Source organism: Typopeltis vanoorti, chromosome 8 (genome assembly GCF_054136105.1).
Source record: "Typopeltis vanoorti isolate ZY-2024b chromosome 8, IOZ_Tvanoo_1.0, whole genome shotgun sequence".
Taxonomy (NCBI): Eukaryota; Metazoa; Arthropoda; class Arachnida; order Uropygi; family Thelyphonidae; genus Typopeltis; species Typopeltis vanoorti.
The window spans coordinates 29,147,092-29,174,487 of NC_143556.1; the positions used below are offsets into that span (position 1 = coordinate 29,147,092).

Genomic DNA, 27,396 nt, shown 5'->3' on the forward strand with positions numbered 1-27,396 from the left:
TGAATAGAATTAAGTCTTCACATGGCAAGATTCTGCACATTCGATCTCAATCGCTCCTAGTGATGATCTCATACTGGACGATGAAAGTCACCTAACTTTCCCATATATCCATATCATATCGGGATTCGAACCCACAGAACGGTAGTATCTACTACTACTCTATTACTGGTTTTCCCTTTCAGTCGTTTCCGACCGTAGGTGAATTTGTAGGCATGCTCACAAAGTATTTTTGTACAAGGTAGTTCACCATTGCTTTCTCTCTCCCCCCCCCCACACAATTTTATCCGTGCTCGGGACCGGCATATGGTTGGGACGTATTCATGACTGTAATCCATGTGTGTTCACGGACCGGTTTGCCTGTTTTGGTGGACGAAAAACCCGAGTTTCCCAGGTGAAAAAAACCCATACCTCGGTATGAGACTGGCTAACTCACTTTTAGTCGACAGAGACCAGATAAAGTTCCTGTCATCATGGACGGGAATCGAACCCAGGTCTTTCCGACCAAAGGGCTTCGTCTATACTGACTGAGCTACGGAGGCTGTACGGTAGAATCCGAGCAGCGATATGCTGCATAGCTGTTTAGTTAATTTTTATTTATTCATATGGAGTTTCCTCCCTTTTCTCCCCCGTCTCTATTGGGGCGAGTTGAGCCTCCTCATGGGGGGGGGGGGTAAGTATTTATGGCTTTAGATTCGTGTGTGTTCACGAGGCCGGTTTGCCTGTTTGCGGGATGAAAAACCCCAGATAAACTGCAGGGAAAATCCCTGCTGTCCACGCCCAAGACCGGCTAACTTGGCTATGGCTGAGGAAGATCCTTCAGCTCCTCACGTCGGAGCTGTTTAGTGAATTTTATCATCGTAGTCGTAACTTTGGACTTTTAAGATTTCTTCTCAACTTTCCGATTTACGGAAAGTTGAAAAATGTTATCATGAAAACAAAAATAGTAAAATTAAATTAAAAAATAATTCAAGGAGCTCTATTCAATATCCTCGTTTGAAAGGCTTCCAGAAATACCCAAACCTGATCTGACAGAATAATTCAACAAACTTTAAATATTTAATTTTTTTTTTTCCAGCTTCGGTTTAATTTTCTCACACTATTTGTCAGTAACTTAAAACAGTATGATTGTTAGCGCAATCAAAGAGTGGGTAGCGTGTAGATTAATGTCCATAATCCATTCCCTTATCTTAGCTAAAGGTACAGGTAAGGAATATCACTTAAACAATCTCTGACCTACTTATCGTATTTCATTGCCACAAAAGGTAAAAACAATACGAAGGGAGGGAGGAATACAAATGCGTGTTCTAATTCTTGCAGTTACTGGCGCCTTTTGAGTTTATTTATTTTTTTCCCTTGCCTACAATAGTTGTGAGCGTATTTTATTCTTTTTCCTTCACTTCGTTCTAAGTAGGCCGTCAATGAAAGTGGTTGTCTAATCTTGGTGACCCTGGTTGGTGATAAATGTGACAGCTTGTATTCTCACGAGATTTGTACCCCACTAGCCTTGTGCCTAGGGTTGTTCTGAAGCAAATCGATGGATCTGTTGGCAAACGATCACTTACTATGACTTACAGGTAAGATGCAACAAACCTGTTTGTACGGCCAATGACCTCAAACTTCCCTATGTTAGTGGACCTTGTCAACGACTTATTTTGTGCAAACCGTATTTTATTCGTACAACTAGGACAATGTAAAATAAAAAGAAAAAGTTGGAACTGATTAGGTCGTACCTCACCCACTATCACCTCAGTATTTGCGTTATTATTTATGACCTCTTTGATACCAAGCATGTTTTGATTCATCAGATAACAATTGATTCTTATGTGTTACGTTTTCTCCAAAAAATATCATTTACCTTATGATTCTAGTCTATTATTATGCTACTTTTAAAGCTAGTTTCTGCAGGATTACACAGAATGTCCATTTCAAATATCACGTGGAAAGTTCAACGATTAAGTAACCAGTTACCAGGGCAACAACTAACTTCAAATGAAATCAAAAGAATTAACGTATCGCATGGGCATGCGCACATGACACCTTCATCTAACTGAAGTGCAGATATTAACGATCACACATCAAAGCATGCGCAGTTTAATCAATCTCCAAAGACAGAAAAGGGGGGGGGGAAGCAAAACTCCTTAAAGTCTATTTAAACAGTACATTTGCGGTAATGTTTGAAAGATTGTTCACCATATCTATGTTATTTGATATTTATTAGCTTCTACGTCATTTCTTCGCAACAAGTGCTAAGTAAGGGTATGGATAAGAAGAATTCTCCCCCTTAGATGTAATCACCGTAGCGGAAACGCCCACATCAAGTTCATCACCCTTCACTTCCTTTATCTAGAGCGATGGAGTCGTTTTCACAGCGAACCGCATGTGTTTAGTGACTGGAACAATTCGCCGGCTGGGGGCGCTACTGATCCGGTTTATGATGTGACAGCTGTGAGCGATGAGTTCGGGGGTAAAACAGAAGGTTAAATTGCATCTAAGGAACCATGAAGGAAGGAATAAACTCGACCACCTTAATCTAGTTGACGAATGGTGTTTTTAAACCACTGCATAGGAAAGAGTGAAAGAAATACATACATAGATGCTAATTATTTTTTTCATATACTGAGCTTTTTATGATCTTTTTGACACTTATCAGTTAATATTAGATCTAATATCTACGAATAGACATGTCAAATTCTGATTTTTGTCCGCAGTAATTTATATTTTTCTTTATATAAATAAAAAAAAATGTGCCACTTCGTCCTATTGGGTCTTATGAATCCGGATATAGAAAAATAATATAATATCCTCAATGATGCGTTTTGTAACTGTAAGATAAGCCAATGACTTGATTCGATGGTAGTAATTCATGACATTGATCTTAAGATTTTTTAATGTTTTTTAATCATTTTTAATAACTTTTTCAGTATAAAATTTCTAGATGTCTTTAATTTATACTATAATAAAATGAAACAAATTTCAAAATCTAACTTTATTTCAGAATATTTTAGAAATAAATTGTTACACCTTTTAGTTATTAGTATATAAAAATATGACTTCTGAATTACTTCAACTTATCTATATAATATAATATAATATATAATATAATATAATATTACTTGGTTAGTAGTACGCTTGGGACTTTAAGCTAGTTGATGTATGGTGTTTTTAAACCACTGCATAGGAAAGAGTGAAAGAAATACATACATAGATGCTAATTATTTTTTTCATATACTGAGCTTTTTATGATCTTTTTGACACTTATCAGTTAATATTAGATCTAATATCTACGAATAGACATGTCAAATTCTGATTTTTGTCCGCAGTAATTTATATTTTTCTTTATATAAATAAAAAAAAAATGTGCCACTTCGTCCTATTGGGTCTTATGAATCCGGATATAGAAAAATAATATAATATCCTCAATGATGCGTTTTGTAACTGTAAGATAAACCAATGACTTGATTCGATGGTAGTAATTCATGACGTTGATCTTAAGATTTTTTAATGATAGTTTTTTAATCATTTTTAATAACTTTTAAAGTATAAAATTTCTTGATATCTTTAATTTATACTGTAATAAGATGAAAAAAGTTTCAAAATCTAACTTTATTTCAGAATATTTTAGAAATAAATTGTTACACCTTTTAGTTATTAGTATATGAAAATATGACTTCTGAATTACTTCAACTTAAATAAATATAATATAAATATGGGGAATGAACACCTGATTCCCGGAAAAGTCCTTTTTAGGACTTCCAGGGTGACAAATGGCAATGCTATATAGCCAATGAAGTTTTAACTGAGGCTCGGCTATTGCCGTTACCCAGCCATGACTAGAGCTTTTTAGCTCAATAACACTCCATCCACACAGATTTACTTCATTCAGATGACGGGATAAAGAGTCAAGGACTCAGTCCATCGCCCAGTTCTTTTAAGAACTTTAAGAACTTAAATATAATATAATATAATATTACTTGGTTAGTAGTACGCTTGAGATCGGATCTGAGATATCATATATCATACTTTTGGCAGTGGCAGCAAAGAAGCCTACGGCAACAGCGTGGAAGGGCTCAACTCATAGACAGATATAGATATAGATGAAGTTTTACCCTGGCCTTTTTTGTAGTGGATAAGATGTGACAATTGTTTTATTTTATTTTATGTATGCATCCAGTACGCTTGGGATCGGATAGCAATGCTGTAGCCAATGAAGTTCTAAGTGAGGCTCGTCTATTGTTGTTACCCTCCTGCCATGATCAGGGCTTTTAATGGCTCAAAATAACACCTTATCCATACACTGTCCTCTACAGGTAACGGGGAAGATGAAAAGTATTCTTGCTTCGCCCCTTTAAGCCTTATAAGGACTATAAATATTACTTATATGTGAGGCTTATATTTTTTAATTCGTTAAGGTCTGATTTTTTTGTAATATAATCAGAATTTTTTTATTTTAAAAAGAGGCTATAGTTTCTTTATCATGGCAAATCGTTAACCAATCTGCCTCACCCCAACAAAGTAAAATCATTTAATTGTTCGTAGCGATAAAATCTTTATTCTTATGAGGGAGAAAAAGAGGAAATGCAGTGAATACAAACCATAAAATGATTTAACTAAGAATCGTTCGATTAGGACCTTTTCGAAATATTTACATTAGTAAAAGAAATCTAAAAAGAGCACGAGGGAATCTTGCTTCAAATAGAATCGACAGAAAAGCTTAGAGTGGAGAGAGGAATTGTATGGCACCTAATATTATCGTATACATTAAAGGATAAGGAAAAATATTCGAATGAGAAATCTAGTGTTTTATTCATGGTCAGGAAGGGCATGTAGACGAACAGCAAATTAAACGGAAAAGAAAAATCTAGCGTGTAAACAGGAAGACATGGTGAGATATTGGAGAGAAAAGTATGCAGGAAATTCAACCTAGGGCATTTATACGATGCAATAAACATTAAGTACGCATTTAATGATAGGAAATGGAAAGACCGCTATACGAAATTGTCTTGGATACGAATGCAGCTTGATATTTTTCTAGCAAAAGATAGCTTCTATTTTTCTCCCTAAAATATCCAGTCGGTACTAATGCCGCCCTTTGGAATGACCTACGTTCACATCCCGTGTAGGACGGGAAGAACTTTTATAAGCTTTACGAAATGAAGATGAGTTAGCCAGTCTAATGCGGAGGTGGCGGTTTTTCTCTCTAGAAACTCGTAACTCGCGTTCTTTTTTTATACCGCAAAATAAGCAAGCACGCACACACAAAAATATAATAAGCTGGCCTCAAAGATTTAGTTGCATGGAACTTAATTGAAAACACTCCAACTCTTTCCTTTAAAAAATGTAAAGTTCCAGATCAGTCGATTGCGCAGATCACGTGTCCTGGGGAAGTAATACATTTCATGCTTTGATGATATATGCTGACGTAGATGAGTGCCTTGCAAGCTTCATCTGAAGTTTCTATTTCCTGTGCAGAAGTAACTCCTTCATTTTCTCGCTGCGTGCGGAAAGAAATGGGGGATGGGGGTAAATACAAGCCCTAAGTGGGTGTGTTGCAGTGAAGCGTGCAGCTACTCGATGTAATTTGGCTTCCAATTATTTTCGCATCCTACGACGCGGTATCCCAAAGTGTTTTCTAACAATCACCTTCAATAGAGCGTAACCGCAGCGCCACCTGGCCTACAGAACTAGTGGCTTGGTGAACTATGGCTGAACTCCCTAATGGATTTCTCTACAGCCTCGTCTGCAGATATAAACGATTATGGAATACCACAAATCATTCTCTATTTTTCCTCTGTTTATTTCTGGCACAATAGTCAGTTCCCCCAATTCAGTTGCAGGTCGATGACATTGAAGGATTGACAACTGTCCACTCCCGTAGGTGAGAAATGTCCGATGCTTCACGAATTACAAGCGTTTTTAATGGCAACCATTATTTACAACACTAAACGTTTATTAATTACTGGTAGGAAATCCAGATGTCGTTTCACTCTACTTATATATATTATATTTATATATTATAAAGGCGTAATAAAGGTTTAAACCTATTAATGCTATAAGGAAACAAGACATCAAGTCGAGTGTCTGCATCTCAGTGTATTGTTCTATTTTGTTCGTATAAAAATCTGCATTTCACTGTGGTGGGGTTATAAAAGTAGACAGTATGATGACTTACCTCTTCAACTTGATTTTTTGAAGTATATTCAAAGAGGCGTTCGAAATCGAGAAAAATGAACTTTGATTTTTTTTTTTTTTAATAGCATGCGTACAACTTGTATTTGGAATACGACATCGCTCTTGCAACAATGAGCACTTGCATAACCTTAACTCCTAATACCAGATCACCTTCTAACAGCAACTTGCCAGAGAGTTACCATTCAGTGCGATCCAATATGTACCATTTATGACTTTTAAATAAACCCTGAATTTCTTAAACAATCCGTTTATGAAATGTCGAATCTTCTCTACAAAGTTTTGTCTGTATTCCATCATTCTGATTCTTACTAATATCCTTCTATTTGATATTTGTACAAATAGACTGCTTTGTACAAAATGAATTCAACTATTTCGTAAGTCACTTAGTTTTAAAAGTGTCAATTTTATCTGTAAATTGTTTTAAAATTAACAAGTTTGAAGAAATCAACAAGTTAATGACAATTAGTTTCACAGACTAACGCAGTGGTTCTCAAACTTTTTGAAGTCGGGGCGCATTTAAAATCCTACAAATAATTATAGGCGCACTATATACAAATTTCTGAAAAACATGTTATAATAATTAAGTCAAATATTACAGAAAATAAAATAAAATGAAACATATCTTAAGTTTATTCATTCTTGTGTTTATGAGAAACATGAGCCTGATGTGTCTTAGCGATTGCTTCAATGTTTGGGCATATATTTGAAAGGCAAACTCCTCGTCAATACATTGAAGAGGTCCTCTTTTTTTACACTTAATTGTGGTGAGGGTAGAAAATCCTAATTCACATAAATATGATGTTGAAAATTGTAGTAAAATGTTCAAAGCTTTTTTTGATATTGACACATATTCTTCTTTTATAGAAATCCAAAAGGCTTCAAGAGACAATTCCTTATGTTTAATCATCAATCCACGATCAGTGGATATAGCTGCCAGTTCTTCTTCTTCTGTTAATGTTAAACCAAAATCACTTGAAGTTTTCATAAATGGGTTTCTAATCCAATCGTATTGTTCAGTGTTAAGTGATGGAAAATAAGAACTCAATTTTTCTTCTAAACTTGGTAAATGTTCAACTATTATTGGAAGTGTTTCATTTATGCACGTGTTACTTACCAATGGAAACATTTCCAAATTACCTTCAACAGCTTTTCTTTTCCAAATCTGTAGTTTTCTCTGAAACGCTTTCATTTTGTCAGTGGATGTGAGAATGTTTTCTTCTTTCCCTTGCATGCTAGTATTCAAAATATTGACTGCTGAAATATATCGGTCAAATACTGAACCTGGCAATCCGAAATTCGCACCGAAGGAGGTTACAAAAATGTATAATTGTTTCATCTCTTCAAAAAACGCAAGAAGTTCTTGTCGTAGCTCGTGTACACGGGTAAGTACTTTCCCCCTTGACAGCCACCTCACCTCAATGTGTAAAAGCAGCCGCCTGTGTTGTGAATCCATATCGATACAAAGCTTTTCGAATAAACGTGATTTGACAGGTCTTGTTTTAATAAAGTTTATCATCTGAACAACTTGATCTAAAACTTCTCTTGATTTTTCTCCCAATGTTTTTGCCATCAAGGCCTCCCTATGAAGAAAGCAGTGAGTTACGATAACATTCTCATTTTGTTTTTTTACAAAAGATGTAAGGCCCTTAACACAGCCTACCATGGAAGGGGCTCCATCTGTACAAATGCCTACACACGATCTTCCATGTTAACTGCCATTTATCAAGATAGCTATTCAAAATGTTAAAAACGTCCTCACCTTTTGTAGACACACTTAATTCTTTGCAAAATAGAAACTGATTTACTATTTGATCTTCATTAATAAAATGGACGAATGCTAAGAGTTGCGCCTTGTTAGTAATGGCTGTTGACTCATCAACTTGCAATGCAAAATTTGAATACTGACGTTTATTACTGCAAAATTTGAATACTGACGTTTATTACTGCATACATTTTTCTCGATATCAGAAGACATTTCTATAATACGTTGGACAGAGGAATCTTGCTTATTTTCATTGCTGCTTCTTTTCCTAGCATTGTCATGACCATTTTTTTGCATGCAGGCAAAATAAGTGACCCACCTAAAGTATGATCTTTCATATTTTTTGCTATCAGTTCGGAGACTTGATAAGAAGCGATTTGAGCTTTACCAGAAACAGTCATTATACTTTTTAAAGAATTTCCCGCTTTTGTTTGCTGTTCAGACAATCTCTTGGAAAAACTTACAGATTTATCTTGTAAATTAGAGTGTATAGTTTTAAAATGTTTACTCAATTTACTAGGAAGCAATGATTCATTTGCCATTTTACATCCACATAGTAAACATAGCGGCAAAGGATGATCTTCACTTCCGGTCCAAGTGAAACCAAAGCTTAAATAACTTTCATTATATTTGTGAGTAGGCCGCGATTTTGCTTTCTTACTTGCACTTAACTTTTGCCTCACTTCCAGAATCTGATTCTTCAATATCACGCTTCTTTTTGAGAAATCTATCCATTTTATTTGGGTGTATTTATCTGAAAATAAGTAATATGCACATAACATCCACTTCCAACACTTTCAAAATAAGTAATATACACAACAAGAATAAACCATACTCTTGTTCTCTTTGCAAGAAAAACCGCTGTTAATTAACATAATAATGATGTGTTGACAAAAAGGGCGGTATATCCATAATGAAAAGGTATAATAGAGTAATTATATTTATTTTTATATCTGGACACATATTTCTCTGGAATAAATACCACAGGGTGCACCAGTGCGCCCTGGCGCATCCTTTGAGAACCACTAGACTAACGAGTCAACAATGGTCTGAAATGAAATCAACAGTTTAATATGCGCAATCTGCAATAATGGTCTCAAGTGAATTTAACAGTTTAATATGTAAAATCTGCAACAATGATCTGAAATTAAATTAGCAGTTTAATATGTGAAATCTGCAACAATAGTCTGAAATGACAACAGTTTGTGCGCAATCTCTAACAATGATAGTACCAAACGAAACTATTAATTTTAAATACCAAATTCTTTTTCTTAAGAACCGCATTTTTAATTAATGTAAACGATTGTTTAGTAAAGAAAAAGAGTTTCTCTAGGGACAAATTTTTATGGTCTCCACGGTAGCTTGTCGAAGAATTCGTTTCAGTAATTACCACCTGTGCAAGGCGATTAAACTCATCTTTTTTTTTACCCTTCCTCACACATAAAAGTAATCGCTGGAGATTCATTAGCAGCCCCGTTCCACTTCCGCGTTCACATAGAATCTGTCTTTCGTTGCGAATTTCCTGTTTTAAGAGTAACGACATCGGAGAGAGTGGTTGTTGATTACAAAACGACGGAATGCTTGAAATATCTTCGTGCAGGATGAATTCTTAGCTTTCCTCGCTGTGAAATCGTAGATGTGATGACTTTTTTTTTTTTTTGTTTTTGAGTGATTCCTAGCTGGTGTGCATTCTGTTTACGACGTAGAATCGCGCTATTTTGTCGTATGAATTTCGTCACAGTAGATTTCGTTCTCTTTAAATTGAAGTGGGTCGTCCAGTAGCATCGGAATCGTGAGAACGAGTTAGGTTTTTGGTAAAGTCGATCTTCACACCAGCTCGCGTCTCATAAGTGCCTTCATAATCTACGTCATTGACGATTTTGAAGCTCTTACACTGCTACATCAGTCAAGTGTGCTAAGCAGCTTTTTCTTTGTCATAATGCAACTACCACAACCCTTTGTCGTGTATGCATGAAATTACCCGATGCTCATAACATTTCTATTCCTATTCCAGTTATGTTTGCTGCTTTCAGAGACCGTTTCCTGTTTGTATCTTTTGTTTTTATTCTTTTTTTTAATGCTTATAACTGAGTTAATAAGCTTAAGCGATGTACCACGTGTTTTTAAGTAACAATAATAGATTTCGATCAGGTGTGACGTGAAGAAATTAAAAATTTCACTTCCGGTTTGAAAGTGCACGCTTCCGGTTCTATAACTGTGTGAACGGATTCCATTGAAGTCTTTCCAATGTATAAAAATGTCGTTCATTCACTTTCTGAGGAAATTGGTCGGTCAGGATCGGCAGCGCCACCTAACGAGATAATCTGGGATGAAATCCTGACTACGGTGAGTGAAAGAAACCATAAACTAACTGGAAATAAGGTTAAATATACATATATAGCTACCCACTTAAACGCATACGGTTATCCAAATTAACATAGACGTTGGGCGCGCTCTATTTTCTGTATCTTTTGATCGTATCGGGTATTTCGGTACCTGCTTTATGAGACCACTGCAAAACGAGTTTTTAAATAAGAAAAGTCTAAACTAGTTCAAGTTTATCAGATTGAGTATAGAGGGCGCTGAAAACCATTTTGAATATTGGATTTTCTTTCATGTGTACGGACGAAAATTGATGACTCTTTTAATTATATCTCACTTATTGAAATATTATTTCTATATTATTATGATCCGATATAAATCCTCCAGACGGATCTCGTTGCATACCAAAAATATTAATGGATTTATTAATATTTTGATCTTCTGGATAAAGCGAATAACTTCTAGTTTGAATTGCTAGGTGGCGCCACTGTGTAACAATATCGGCGTCTTTATGAACCACAGGTGGCTTTCCGCTATAAATCTAATTATTTAATAGGGTGCATGACAGCGCCACTCGTGGCAGTGAGAGAAAATGAATGTAAAATTAATGGCGACTTGTTGTTGACAACGCTAACCCCAGATGCACATCACTTGGGATAACGCAGCTCACTCACGCAGAAGCAAATGGAAGAGGAGGCACCCCATATATATATAAAAGGACCAAAAATGACAGCTCTGAATGACCTGTGCCCTCGTCTAATTGTGACTACGAATGTTGCCATAGTGGAAGGTCACCGAGTCAGGCAATGTGAAAATTCTCATTTGCAGAGAACATGAAGGGCGTCTCACGTTTTCCATAAAGACAAGACAGAGGTCATTATCTCGGCTACATGAAGTACACACAGCTCGTGAGCTACACACATCCATCCACACAAGAATCACCGAAAAAAGGATCCTTTGTTTTTTCTCGGGCCATGATTAATTGTCCAGCGACAGCTGCCTTTCTCTTCACTCTATTCTCCTGTTGCTGAAAAGATGTAGGACTTTGACCCAAAGTACTTTCGATTTCAACAACCTTCTTGACGCATCCATTATTCTACATCGCGTGGTTACCCGAAATTTGTCCATTTTTAAGGAAGCAACAACAACAAAAATGTTTCTCTTTATTTTGACACGCACGCCATCTAGAAGAAGCGGAATCAGGTACGGAATACTGATGGAGAACTCGTTTTACACTATAAAGCGAGCCCGAATCCATACAAGTCATTTTCATTTAGTCATTTAAAAATTTTACAGATTATAGAGCATTGTTGCCAGTATCACCATAGCAACGGTTTTCTTTGAAAATGAAATACACACCTGCTTGTTGCTATATCACCATGGGAACCACGTTAAATTGATATATACGTTCTCCTTTTGCATATTGTCATGAACACTAAAATAATGAATATATGTAATTTTTTTTGTGATATGATGTGTACGGAATTAAATCCTTTAATTATAATGTCCAAATATTTAAAGAGACGGAGTAAACACGACAAGACTACGAACACTCTACTACTGGCACAAACTGCATATACATAACAGTGGAACTGCGCGACGGACAGTGCCGCATTACGCTAATAGCTTGCATATGCTTGCGCGCATAACAATATGACATTGTGTTAAATACAGTGCTGCTAGCGTCCTTCGCCCTCCTAAGTGCTACAAGATAGATTTTTATTATTTTTTATAAAAAATAAGAGAATTATATAGGATTGTTGATGATAAAATTAAATATTACAAGCAAATATAAATCAATCAATAAATATATTTACATATCGAGAAAAATTGGGGATGCTGCAGTTTCGCAGTGCCTATGCACGAGCTGTCCCTGCTTGTTATATGTTTGCACCTAGAAAGAGAGCAGGTTAGATATCCAAAATCCCCAGAATGTGTTACTAAAATGTAAGATATCAAACAGTTCAAAAACCAGAGGTTGTTTTTGAGAGAAATAAGATGGATTGTTGCAAAATTTAAAAAATAAAAGATATCATAATTCTTATTTTGGTGACCTGAACCATTTAGCAGTAACGACAAGTATGATGACAATAACCAATCATATATGATATTCAATGATCATTTAGTTGATCAACGGTTACAAGCATTTGTTCCTGAAATGTCTGAAATCTATTAAAGCATCAGGAATGAGAATAAACGTTAACTCTTCAACGGATATTTAATTATTAGAATCTATGTAATAAAATAGTTACACCTGTAAGATACACTGGAAGACAATGTCTGAAAAACAACAACAAAAAAAAAAACTACTTGTGTATACATACAGTTTAAATCTGACAGTTGGCATAATAATCCTATTGTTATGTACCAGAAAGATCCACTACGGATTTTCCAATCATCTGAAACCTAATTGTGAATGTCTGGTGAAAACAATAGACTCGTAAATTATAAATCTTCTAGCATGATAGAACCGCCATTCAAACTCACAGCGCCATCTGGTGATGTTTGAGAGTAACACGTTTTTTTTAAATTTTTTTTATTATTTCAGATTGAAAATCGCAGATGTTGTCATGGTTATGAACACCATGGCAACAACTGAAGTTTTTTTTTTTTTTTTTTTTTTTTTTTTTTTTGTCTCAGGCTTATCTCCATTGTTAATATTATCGCGTTTCTTGATCATTGCTTACATCGTCTGGGATTATTTTTTTACTTTTGTTTTATTTGAAAGTACTCATCGCTTCAATTAGCATAATCGTATAATAGATTTCGGGGCTGCATTTTTAAAATAATTATCTCGTCTTTGTGTGCGTGCTTCAGTGAACATATGGTTTGTTTACTTTTCCAGTGAGTTCAGGAAACGAAAGAAATTTAAAAAGAAAATAAATAATGAAAAAAAAAATATATATATATATTCAAGTACTGAAGATCGTGACGAGAGGGCAGGGATGTTCCTGGTGGAATGTGCCAACACGATAAGTCATACACACCTAAACGCTATCAACATGGCGGAACTTCATTTCTCCACAACACACACACACACACAACATCGGGTTTGTGAATGACAGCTATCATAACAGCAGCATCTCACAGTGCTTGTTAATGGAGGAAGCGGTTTGTAATCGGTATGGTGAAGCCATCTTGTTCCGTATTATGCACCTGCCATGTTTGTTCTGCGTCCATTAGTTGACGGAAGTTGAAGTACGAGAGAAGAAAAAGATCTTGCGCGATTTTCTTCTGTGTGTGTATGACAGAGAGAGAGGGAAAGGTTTTAGTTGTTTGTAGTCGTAATTCATGGAACCCGCCTGGGAAAATTCGAACCCTTTCTTGATTCAGGATTTTCGAAACTGAAATTCATGGATTTCTAACTTTCTTAACCTGTTTTTTTTTTGGGGGGGGGGGGGGGGATAACTATCTTTAAATTCAAATTTTAAATTAAATTGTCTTCTAGTACAGCAATATGGCCATTTAAGTCCGAACTTCGTCTGTGGGAATTTGATATTTGGGTGAAGGTTAGCGAAGCCTCGTTGCTTTATTATTCCTGATGTGTTTCGATGTAAAGCCATCAAATATCTGACGTTGCGACGAATGTACAGATAGAGAAGATAAAGACGATCATATCTTCCTCAAGAAATCAGTGAAAATAAAATTTCATTTAAATAATAATAATAAAATAAGAAAGATATTATTGAAATAAATATTATGACGCGAAAAATTAAAGGAATTATATTAATACCAAACTTTTGGCGCGCAGCATGATATAAAATACCATTTTTTTTTACTTCAATTTCAAACGTTTGTGTGGTAGAGCAATTCGAATTTGAACTAAGAATGTTGAAAAAAAAATAATAAAATAAATAGCATCTATTGTACTGATGAAACATCCACTGTCTATTTCGCCACTTACGCTGATTCAGTTGTTGTCATGGAAACATGGAATGCATGACGTCACATCTTGTTTTACTCGTAAAAAAACTAACCCAACGATCCCATTATACTGAGCGAAACAACAAATACTAAAATCAATTAATAAATGTTTCTCAGCTGTACCCCGCCCTAATTTGTTAATCACTCTTCTCAAACGTCAGTTTGCATTCGTTACCGTCATTGCCACGAAGGACTCCTCATCTATTAGTCACATATAATGAATTGACAAAACAACAATAAATTGTTATGAGCTCAGTCGAAATAGCCATGGGAGGTACTCTAAGATGGCAGAATCGCATTTTTTGCAACTGCAAATAATGTATTGGTAGACATATGCTATTTCGTTTTTTTTCTTCTCCCTTCTTCTTTTGTTCAGTAATACAGCAAGGATTAAAAAGTGAAAAGTTTAAGATTTGGCAATGCTTTATTTTATTTTTTTTTCAAGTTCTTTGATGAATAAATATTATTAACAATACTAAACTATTGTTGCTAATATGCACTATTTACTAAAAAAGATGCTACCGCAGTATACTGGTTTCGACGTTGTGGGAGGGCCAACCTCCCTCTTTCTCTCTTCCCCTTCCCCCAGAGCATGACTGATTTCTACGTGCATTTTTGGTACATATTTCGTTGTAATGCGAAGAGAAGACATCCTGATTTTCGGGGATAGTGACGCGATCATACAGAGGATGTAAATGACTGTAATTAGACCCACCCGGAGAGCGGCAAAAAAGGAGACATAAAAAAAAAAAAAAAAAAAAAAGCCGTAAAGTTTTGTAGTTTCCAACACTTGCTTGCGAACCATTCATGTTACCTTTCTTTCGAAATCGAGTCCGTAATAGATTTCCGTCGTGTGAGTTGAAGTGGACCACCCCGAATGAACGTGCTCGTCACAAGCAATTCCTGACATCGATGCGTTTCTCAGAATCCAAAAAACCCTAATGAGAGGGTTTGGCACAGAATTGACGGCTTCGTGTTTGTTCCGTTTTTGTCTTACTTTTAGAATCGTCGGCAATACTGCACATCAAACGGAAAGTTTTTTTTAAAATTTTTTTTTACGTTATATCCCCGTCTCATTCCCCCCTCCCCCCTGTACCAGGAACAGTTACTGCTCAGTTAAAGGCCCTAAGGTAATATAAAGTATTGTTAAGGCACCGCCATGGCAACGCGTTAACAGGAAATGAACAATATGATCAGTATTCATCATGATAACACGATATTTATGTTATGCGTTGTTTATAATCACCATGGCGACATATAAACAATGAAATAGACAACATCGTTAGTAACAAAACCAAAACGATCCATGAACAATGAAAACATATAGCACTGTTACTAATCACCATGGCAACTATTGTAAAAAGAAATATGCATTTACTATATCACGTTATATAAAAATAGATACGTTAAAAAGTAAGATTACTTAATTGACCAAAATTAGGGTTTTTACAATATCATTTAGCGAACTTCAAAAACTAGATGGCGCTCATGCACCGAGAAGCAATAGTCTTTACAAGGGTAGTTAGCTATACTACACTGATGAGTAAAATCTTTAATTAAATAAATATAATCTCTCTTTCTCCAGTTTCTTTTTAGCATTGACGTCCGCCTTCCTTAGATTTTTAAGACTTTTTTGAGGAGATAAGATCCCTTTATAAAGCAAGACGTCCAAGAGAAGATGACTTCGTTATCTCATCCCCTGTAATCGGGGAGTGTCTCCCTTTAATTTGACAGACGCACGAGTTAGTAACAGTGCAAAGATTTAAATACGTGGCACAAACATCACCTTCCCACCCGTTCTTAACCTTGGGTGTGTCTTGCCTGGTAGGGCGGAGAACGACCTTCGTGTGTAAACATGCCGCAATGGGCGGTGCCTACAGCAAACCACCTCGTGCAGCTGCAAAGCAACATTTTTTTTATTTTTTATTTTGTTGAATTGTTTGCACATTTCTGAAACACGAAATGCATTCTTCAAAATAATAAAAATTGGCAATTTGTAGTTTTATTATTGAATACAGAATTGTGTATTAAATTGGTAAGGCACAATATTCCTGTCCATATGTGACTATACACAAAACTTGACATTGTTATGGACTACATAACAGTCCCTGTAATATACAGATAAGTCACGTATCACCATGGTACCACGAACAATGCAATGTACCTTGTTAAACACCAAGGCAACACGTGAAGTATGAAATGTAAACTATTGTTAGTCCAATAATGAGGTGAAATTGAACAAACACCGATGCATATCACGTCACCATAGTAACTGAGAACAGTGAAATCTACAATAGCAGTTAACATGGATACTCATATAAAAGAGTATTGTTGTTAATACAATCATTATCAATCATATGCATTTTACAGCAAAAAACTAATAATAAAATAAATGAATTCATTTATTTTATTAAGATATATTATCAAATATCACGCAAAGATGTATTATATATGCGTGATATTTGAATTTTCATAATAATATTTGTACTGTTATTTTCTTCTAATTTGATGGGTTGTAGTTAATACTGCAGTTAACAGTTTTAAGGTAGCCTATATTTAGCTTACTGTACTTACTTATAAGCGATACTACTCTTAAGTATATTTAATAATCTCCAAACAATCTCCGAATGAACGTCTGCGTTTGATTAGAAACTAAAGTGCTCAATTATGAAAAAAAGGAAGAGTTCCTCTTAAATATATTTAGCTGCCCAGTATGCATGCATGTGTGTGTGTGTGTGTGTGCGTGTGCGTGCGTGCGTGCGTGAGCGCGTGTCATTCCCACTAACGAAAGGTTGTAAACCTATAGTAAAACCAAGGACGAACACTATTTTTGAAGATTACAACATCAAATTCAGACGAATCAGCTTGTGGCAATTTGTGTAACTGATGACGTCGACTAGAAGGCGGATACACGTTCAAATTTATGAATCGTGCGCAAAGGACTCAGGTGGTAGCACTCAACAGGATAAGAGTTAACAAGGCTTTTTATCCCGGAAACTCGGGTTTTTTCATCTCTTATACAGACAAATTGGCCTTGAGAACACACAAAAAATATTAGTGATGGTGGTGGTGAGCAGCAGATGGCGTTGGTGTAAAAGATGATGGTGGTGGTGGTGGTTCGCTGTAGTTGGTAAATTAACCACCTTACCGGCCATTAAAGATCAAATACGAAGCCTCAAAAGCTTCGTATCCATCATAAATTTCAAAATAATATCAAAGGTATTATAATTTTAATATGCATTTCCCATCCATGGACGCATATATACACGAAACCGGCCAGGGCGTATATATACGTCCTGACCGGTAGCGTGGTTAAGTGGTGGACACGGAGAGTTGGAGAGTGGGCCCTCCCTCGATGAATCTTTGGATTCCTTGGCCAAGAGTATCACGTTATAATAATAATAATAATAATAATAATAATAAAAGGCAAAAGTCTGAGCTAAGCGAATTGTGTTTGAAGGTTCTCGAAGGAATAAAGTTGCAAACCTAGATGTCATGTAGTGTCTCAAAGACATCACCAGATGGTTTTACGTGGGGAAGAATTATTGGAAGGCTTGAAGAAGGCCACAGAATTACTGATATGGCCGGAGAGTTTGAAATCTCACATAGCCTTGAATCCAGGCTCTGGGCCTGGATTTGAACCAATGTAATGCATTCCAGACGTTTGCTAAGAGATCGCCCTAGCTCTACCAAGGAGCATGAAGATTGATTTTTGATTATAACAGCTAAACGTAATCAACTTACTACAGCAAGTCAGCTTGCAAGTTGGCTCCATTCAAGCACAGGTACGTAGATATCTGGTCAAACTGTGACAAGACGTCTGCAACAAGTAGGCCTATATCCATAAAAATTGGACAAGGTCAGTAGGTTAATGTGCTCTTTACAGATGAGAATCGTTTTAGTCTGTCCTCCAGTTCTAGACGACAATTGAACATACGGCGTTGATGGGGTCATGGTGTGGGGAGGCATTATGCATAATGAATGCACTGAGCAACAAGTGTTGGAAAAAGGGATCATGACTGGTGAACGACATTGCAACGAAGTTCTTCAACGTCGTGTTTGATTGTTCCGTGTATAGAAAATGATTGTGGCGGCATTCGCTGTAGTTGGTCCTCGATAGTCTTTGGACTCCTTGGGAGTGTCACGTTATGATAATAATAATAATAATAATAATAAAGGCAAAAGTCTGCGCTACAGGAAGCTGTTTTCTTGAAGGAATAAAGTTGCAAACTTAGACAAATATTTACAAAAAAGTTGTTAAAATTTTTGAAGAAAGATATAAAAAAAAGCACATTTTTAATTGAAGTACAAAACAATCACCAGATGGCAGAATATTCAAAATTTACTAAAGAATGAAATAAAAATAAGATACCAAATAATTGTGTATGTGACGTAGTGTCTTATTATAGATCCGAATATAGATGAAATCGACATTTTGATTTTATATCTCCATGGAGACAGCGAACAATGAACTATACTAACAATGAAATTTGACTATTTCAAGATGAACTGTTACATTCAGAATACTAATGTCCTTAAGATTTCGAAAATTTTAAATGTACGAAATAGTTTAACAATTTTGTTGAACTCAACATCTGTGAGTTCACGCATAAAAATTTCGTACATTTTTATGGGTGACAATGCCACAACACATCGTACACGAGCAGTCAAGATACTTCTGGAGAGCGAGGATATTAATTGAGTAGCCGGCACATTCCCCAGATCTCAACCCCATAGAATAAAGTTGTCTCCAATCAAGGGACGCAATAGGAAGACGCATTTCTGCTCAAAAATTCCCGCCAAAAAAAAAAAAAAAAAAAAACTTATCCTTTTTCTGAAAGAGGAGTGGGCTACTCCAGAATTACTTCGTGCTAAGCATAGTACGAGGTTGTGGGAGCTGCATGGCAGTTCCTAGTGGACATATTTCATACTGAAATGTGTCTCCGCATAATTTTCTGTAAGAATCGTACATAAATTCCCTAACTACGTCCTTATAAAATTTGTAACTTTTGCTAAAAAGATATTCCCATTTAATTTCCACCAAATGTATAACACATTTTTTGTGTAATATAATTTATTAGTATGCTGGCAATAAATTTATGTTCACATTTGGCTGTAATCATGAAAGTGTTTTTCATATACTGGTAGAAATGCAGTTGGTCCTTAGTTTCTGAACTCGAGTATACATTTAGTACTGTGGATGGGTTAGAGATTTTTTTTTATTTTATTAATTTTGCTATTTTTTATTTTTTAATTCATTTTTTACATAATATGGAAGCCCTGATTTGGAAATCAAACATGGAACTTTTTTTCCCAAGCTACTTTATATCTTCAATAAGTAGATGGTCTCATACAGTCAATGAAATTCATCTCCCATCCAAAGACAATCGGAAGACATTCCTGTTCATGAAGAAATTCGAGCAGCAGCCTGTTGGCTGAAAAGCAAGTACGCTAAAACCACACACACACACACACACACACACACACACACACACACACACACACACACACACACACACACACACACACACACACACACACACACACACACACACACACACACACACACACACACACACACCAGAAAAAATATATTTAATACGCATCGAGTTGCGTTTAACTCTCAATATTATGATGAGGATGATGGATTTTGATTTGTCGTTTTGCTTGTGATTTTTACTTGTCATTGTCAGCACAAACACAATTACGCATTGCCTGATAGAGTTTCGCGATGTGCAACGCACAATATTTGTTAAAATATCATCACTGAAAAATGAAACGTTACCAATCGTGATCTCCATGGTAGCTCGTAAATAGTGAGTTACAATAGTATATCACCATGGTAATCGGTGGACAGTGAAATTGATGTTTTTTTGTGATCACCATGGTAAATGATGAAGAGCAAAATTTATACTTTGTGATCACCATGGTTACCTATGAAAAAAAAAACGAAATTTATATTATTGTTTGTGATCACCATGGCAACACCTTGTTGAATAGGAATGTACATTTATCTGTAACAACATCTGGATGTGAATAATTATACAAACCATGGCAACACGTTACCAGACATAAGTAAATGCTTTGGTCGTAAATGCTTTCAAAAATGACTTCTATAATTTCATCACAGCGATGAATATTTATTACTAAATAAGATGGACTAAAATTCAAGAATATCTATTCTGAAATACCCAATTGTTTCATCGTTTTTCTATTCAGGCTCTCCGATCACCGAAATAGGTCAGCTATTTGTTCTTATTCAGAACCAACCCTCTTATTTCGTGTCATCTGCGGAGGAAGAAAAAATAGCACATGACTGAACCAACGCCTACCTGGCGTTCGTGGGTAGCAGTAGAAACAAAACATTGCAGAACTTGTGTTATTTCAAAATTGGCACGCGTTTAAGTTTCCGAAGCCGAATAAAGTCTAGTCGTAGAAAATTAGCACGAATTGGATCAATTGACCACCTTCGAATGTCTCCAAGATGATTAGGCAATTCTGTCCAGCCGTCTCTTGTAGCAGATGGGACCCCGACGCCCTCCAAGTACGTGGGTATTGCGTAGGATAATATATGCGTGTTACTGACCGCCTTCAGCCTGTCACTGTTTCATCGACATTGTCCAGAAGGCTGTCGTCTGACGTTGAACTCACAGAAGTTGAAAAATTGTTCCTACGCTATTTCGTACATTTAAAATTTTCGAAATCTTAAGGACATTAGTATTGTGAATGTAACAGTTCATTGAATAGGACATTTCATTGTTACCATAAGCTCTATTGAAATAGTCAAATTTCATTGTTAGTATAGTTCATTGTTCGCCTGTCTCCATGGAGATATAAAATCAAAATGTCGATTTCATCTATATTCGGATCTATAATAAGACACTACGTCACATACACAACTATTTGGTATCTTATTTTTATTTCATTCTTTAGTAAATTTTGAATATTCTGCCATCTGGTGATTGTTTTGTACTTCACTAAAAAATGTGCTTTTTTATATCTTTCTTTTAATTTTAACAACTTTTTTGTAAATATTTATTGAAGAAAGCGTTAGTATTACTAAGAAATAGATTGTAGAACTTGGATTTTTGCTAATAAGCTAGCAAACCATCTTCTTCTTTTTTTTTTTTTTTCTACCCCAAAGGAAAAACATTCTCCAGACATCTTGCAACACTTCCAAAAAAATCCATACTTTCCGGGTATCTTTTTCCTTGCGCACCTGAAACACTTCTTGGACACACCGTAAATTGAGATGTGAACTTCCCAGGACTTCATTATTACCCTCTAATCCACCTCTAGCTGTGCCGGTGGCCATTTTAAGAAGAATTTTCGGCAAATTTTTCAAAGAAAGTCAACGGGCTGTTGGCAGTTGCCACTTAGGAGGCCATCAAGAAGAGGACTGCCACGTAAAGGGAGGGATAAACACAGATACACTAAAGTGGGGGGGGGGGGAATTCCCTCGTGCTCATTTCAGCACGTAATAAAGCTTCACAATTAGTAATTATGGCAGAACTGTTAGTATATGGAGACTTTTAGTGTTTCGTAGTGATAATGAACAGTAAAATGCTCATTATATCACCAAGGGGACGTGATTTTAATGCCAACAATCCATGGAATCTATTCTGATCCACTACAACAATGATTGTAATCATTATTTTATCTATTCTTAGGGATATATGCAACTTTTTCGATACTATTAATAACACACACAGACTTTTCATTGTTTAACGGTTTCCATGGTGATATAGAAAATTCAATATGCAGATTTCATGTATTGTATATTTCTTGCAAACATAAAAATTGCTATTTTTAACGTTTTATCGTGACCTTTTAAAAATTTACGCATATTGAGGTTTTAAAATCATAAATTAATTAATTAAAGTAATTTATATTATACTTAAATAAATTAAACTAATTATAATTAGTTTATTAACAAGTGGCGGCTCGTGGCTTGAAATCGTGGGGATGCTGCAACTTTCGAAATATACATATACACACTGTAAGTACAGTGTAATACGTGTTTGGATAAAATATCAAAATTATGGTAAACTTTTAAAAAAGACATTACACATGAAAAATTATTGTTTATTATCGATAAAATTATACAGTTTGGTATAATTCAAAATTAATTAAAAATAAAATCCATTCTTCTTGTTTTGTTTCGAGCGCAAAGGTCAATAACTTTTTCCTTGATGTTTGTGTGACTGTTGAAGAATTTTTTCTCCGTTGAAATCATCGCGAGTGCATTTAACCTATCGTGCTTTATAGTGCTCCTCAGAATTTTTTTTATTCTCTTTAATGTTGAAAAACAGCGTTCAGGCTCTGATGTAGTCACAGGAATTGTCAAGAGAATTTTTATCAATACAATAATTTCACTAAGAACACAATCTAAATTATTTTCTGTTATAAATTTTTTCAAGTCAATTAATTTACAATAATCATGCATGTCGGGTCTACTGTAGAATACTCGAAGTTCGGTTTCAAGTTTTTCTTTGCTGATCATGGGATATGCTTCAGTGGTCCATTTTATTTCTTCTGTAGGCAATTTATTCTTAAAATTAGCTAATTTATCCTTGTTAAATAAATAAATAAAAAATAAATAAAATAAGTAAGACGGAGTAAACACGATAAGCACTACGAACACTCTACTGGCGCAAACTGCATATAAACAACAGGGAAACTACGCGACGAACAGTGCGCGCATTACGCTAATAGCTCGTATTTCACTATGACGTGCATATGCTTGCGCGCGTAGCATAGTGAGATGCGAGCTATTAGCGTAATGCGCCCTCCTAAGTGCTAAGATTTTTATTATTTTTTATACAAAATAAGAGAACTGTATAGGATTGTTGATGATAAAATTAAATATTACAAGCAAATATAAATAAATTAAGAAATATATTTATATATCGAGAAAAATTGGGGGTGCTGCAGTTCCGCAGTGCCTATGCACGAGCCGCCTCTGTTTATTAGTATGTGGTATAACAGAAAGCTGTTTCTATCTAAACTTATTAGATCTCTTGTATTCAAAAGGTCTTTTTAGTAAAAACATTACAGTAACACGATTGTTAGAGACTAACTAACTGACTTCGTCATTTTCTTCTATCCTTTTTAAGGGAAAATGGGGTTCGCGGAAGTCACTGTAGGCATTATCTTCTGGTGATAGCAGAGGAAATTATGCTTATATATTATTAATGCAGCTACCACTCATGCTAATTGAAGTTTATAGATCGTCTTTCAAATCTTTCAGTCTGATACTTATCTGGATTTCAATATTGTTAGATCTTTTTATTTTGGTCTTCAAGGCATAGATCTTTCTGTTTCATGCCATCCTAAGCATTCAACACGTACCGGTTTTTCTAACCTTTCTACCTTATTCAAAAGACAGAATATTACCTTAGATTAGCTCTGCTTACACCAATACTAACTATGTAAATTCCTTCATAATATTTTAATTTTAAAAACCTTTTTCGCATTGAAGCCAATGCCATCTGTTTTTTCGCCTAAATTTTCTTAGAATTTTCAAGTCTGTGGTCCCTCGTCTTTAATCACTTCTTTTGTTTCTAACTCAACAAGCAACATCAAAAGAAAGCTACACTTAAATCGGAATAAATAATAGAAGGAGGCGTGCTGTATAGAGTATGATTCATACACAATATAGCGATGTCCTCAGCGCTATTAAATTTCATAATTAAAATATATTGATCTTAAAATCGAGACGTAAGTGAAAGAATTCATTACAACTAATTCACAACGAAATGACTTACTTTAAATTATAGAAAAACAATAAATAAAAAAAAAAAAAGAAGCGCACATTAATTCAATTAAATACGCGTGATATTATATGCAATATCAGCTGCAGAAGAATAACTCCATCTGCATTAATAGATATCCAAAACCAATTATAATAAAATAAATAAATTACTAAAATATTTTTAAATATAAACAATTAATTACAATTTACGAACTCACACGAATGACGAGTTTAATCGTATTAAAAATGTCTACGAAAGAAGCCGATAAAATCTACAAATAAAAATATTTAGATTAACCTAAGTGATTCTGTTATTAATTATTTATAACGAATAATTAAAACACGGTGAAAAAAACGTAAAAAAATAAAATTATATTCTAATGAGAAAAATAACGCAAGGTGGCGCTCACGTCGCCATCGACCAATCTTTAAGGATTAAAGTATCCAGGTGTCTCCCGCGGTCATTTCCTGTTGTTTGAGGCGGTAATAACAGAGCTAATCTTAGTGTAGGCGTTTTACACGGTGTGTTATTTCTTATTCTGTTGTTTACCCTATTTAGGTCATTATGTAGAATGAAATTAGACCGTAGAATGGCCTCACTCTGAATTACATGACAAATTACAGTATTAACAGAAACGTAGATGACATCCTGTCTTGCATACAACAAACACTCGATTATCTCCAGTACTTGTGACACATCTGTGTATCTTATTAGCTGTCAGCAACAACCCGTCACTCCCTCAATCCTCCTAGTATAACAAACACTCCAGAAACTACTTCTTCCATCTCATCTGGTCTCCAGCACACGATCTCCGACTGGTGATACAATAATAATCCCAATTATAATGAAAGGAGAAATTGGTTGTTATAGAAGCAAGAGACAATAACCTATGCTTTCGTTGTCAATAGTGGAGAAATACTCCTTGGTGTAGTGGAATATGTCCTTTAATATTTTCAAATCAATTTGCGTGGAAAAATAACACAGCACCTCTCACTAAAAGCGAAATATCAAGAATTCTATTCAATTGTCCAAAGGGCTATAAAAATTCGTGTAATATTTATGCATTTTTAAACATTTCGATGAAAAAAAAATTCTGGTTTCCACAGTAACAGTTAATGTATATATTTCACTTTAATAAATTTTTATCGTTACTATAGTAACAGTTATCCAATCAGCACTATTGAATTTCTTAATGTATATTTCACTTTCTAGGCTATTATTATCAAATTTTTCTCGTTTCCATAGTAACAGTCATCCAATTAGCACTCTTGTATTTTTTATGTATAATTCACTTTCTAGGATATTGTTAACAAACGTTTATCATTCCTATGGTTACCAGTCTACTTGCATTGTTGGTTCGTCAATTACTTTGTAGCTGTTATAATCACGGGTTATCCTTTTTTTTTTTAATGGTGCATAGTTTGCTCTGTGGTATGCTTTTTAATGTTGTTTTGAAGCTAGTAGTAGCACGTGTGGTCTAATTAAATCCTTCACTGCCTTTGAGGTAATTAACGTAAATTTGCTTTCGTAAATATCTCTTCCATTACCGAGTACATATTTTCGATCCTCGAACTCCGGGTGGCCCTGATTACTGAGACGTCACTTGCTAAGTGAATTCATGAATCCTCCCCAGCTTCCTAGTAAATCACGTCCCGCGGTTTTTTTTTGGCATGCCCTCGTCAGACCAGTATGATACCATCGAGCACGCTTCGTTCCGACCATGACGCCTTTATTACCATACTGCACAGGATCCAGGGGATAAAACAAATGCGGGGGTCTTGGGAACAGAACTCACCACGACCCTCCAGCCAAATCAAGAATGCATTCCATAAAAGGAGTCAGCAAAGATCGTTCGATGTGAAACGCAGGTTAAAGATGACGTCTATTACCTTTCTGTAATTAAACTTCACGCCTGATGTGAGATTTGAATTCGGATTAGAAGAGGTCAGAGAACGATGTTGGAGGGGAAGGGGGATGATGTAGGCGGAAAGCAGTTTTTTTTTTTGAAAATGGCAATGAATTGCTTACAATACATTCTCAATAAAAACGTTAATACCCTCTTAGGTCACCAGAGTGCAGTTAGGATGAGCTAGTAGTCGAGAGTAATATAATCGCGTCTTTGTATTAGTCAACTGAGTCATTTACAGCTTCTGACATAAACCATGTGTTGTTTTGCTACACACAAAAGCACGTGACTTGTCTGTTTCAATTCTTGCTGCAAGTTGGAACTCTCCAGCACGTTCTAACCAGCTATTGAAACTTACAAGTAAATGCAGGCGCGTGCTATTCGTAACAAAGTAGCCGAAATAAAAAAACAAACAAACAAACTAACTTTTAATAATTTAAATCAATATATTTAACTAATCGGACAGACGCGTATATTAAATATAGTTTATTCATTTTTCATTATTTTTAAACCGATAAATTGAAAAAAATAATTTTTAATGTGTTTTATTTCCATTTTTTCCCCTCTTTTTTTATAACGGAGAATACAGGCGATGAGAAACTGCTCAAAATAAAGTTTTATCCGCTTTATCAAAAGCGACTACCGCCTTTTCCTACAACCTCCACAACTTTCCCTTTCGGCAACACCTGTTCCAACACCTCGGCATCTTTTCTCTTCCCCCCCCCTACCCCCCACGTGCTCCGTGTAAGGAGTAGCGTTACTTTCACTGCCCTCGATACCGAAACGCTAAAGGTACTTGTCCCTCTGGTTTGTTGCTTAGCAACCACCCCGAAACGGAGAAAAATGGTAGCCCGCCTCTTCTACAACCTCCTTTTGCCTTTTTTAGCAATGACCTGCCGGAAGGGGCGCTAGAGTAGCCCGTTCTTGCCGCCGTATCAGATGCTTACCTGTGGGCTGTCATGTATGACGACACCGTGCGTGCACATTACTTTGAGCGAAAGAGACCTATGCCTGGCTGGGCGTTCGTGATGTGTACGAAGTGTTGAGAGAGTCAAACGTGCTATTGCAGGTGCGCAAGAGGTTACCCACCTGTAGCGTCGTTAGGCCTAAGGCAGCTGCCGAGCCGGGAGGGTGCTGGTTCCGCTGCAATGATGTGCGCCTTCCGTCAAGATATAGATGGTCTTTAGGAATCGTGAATGCATGTAAGTGGAATGACTGCTTAAAGAAAATTCGTGAATATTTAAGTAATTTTAGATTCATGACTTGAATATTAATAGTAACGTTAATCTCCCCTCCCCATAGACAGGTGTAAAGTCTAGAAATGTCTACCATATGTCTCTCGTTAGAGTTAATTTGATTACCTCTTTTAAAATTTCCTAAAGAATAGGAAAAAATAAACAAAATACTGGTTAATTGGAAAATAAAAACAGCATTTTCCAGTTGGGCGATTCTTCCTTTTTTTTTTTTTTTTTTTTCAAACTAGTTTATTACATTCATCGACTACTTTAGTTCAATCACAAGTCTGAAGAAGGTTGTCA

General features: G+C 35.6%; 1 protein-coding gene across 2 annotated transcripts in view; it reads left to right on the forward strand.

Annotated features, from left to right (window-relative positions):
* Positions 1–27,396, forward strand: part of LOC150103889 (uncharacterized) — an 86,542-nt gene that overhangs the window by 23,925 nt on the left and 35,221 nt on the right. Inside the window, exon 1 of one of the 2 annotated variants that reach the window (XM_090396587.1) lies at positions 26,939–27,060. The exons of the other annotated variant lie outside the window; for it this stretch is intronic. The gene's annotated coding sequence lies outside the window, so the exon portion shown is untranslated. Of the gene's footprint in view, positions 1–26,938; positions 27,061–27,396 lie in introns of those variants that run through there. 2 annotated transcript variants of the gene reach the window in all.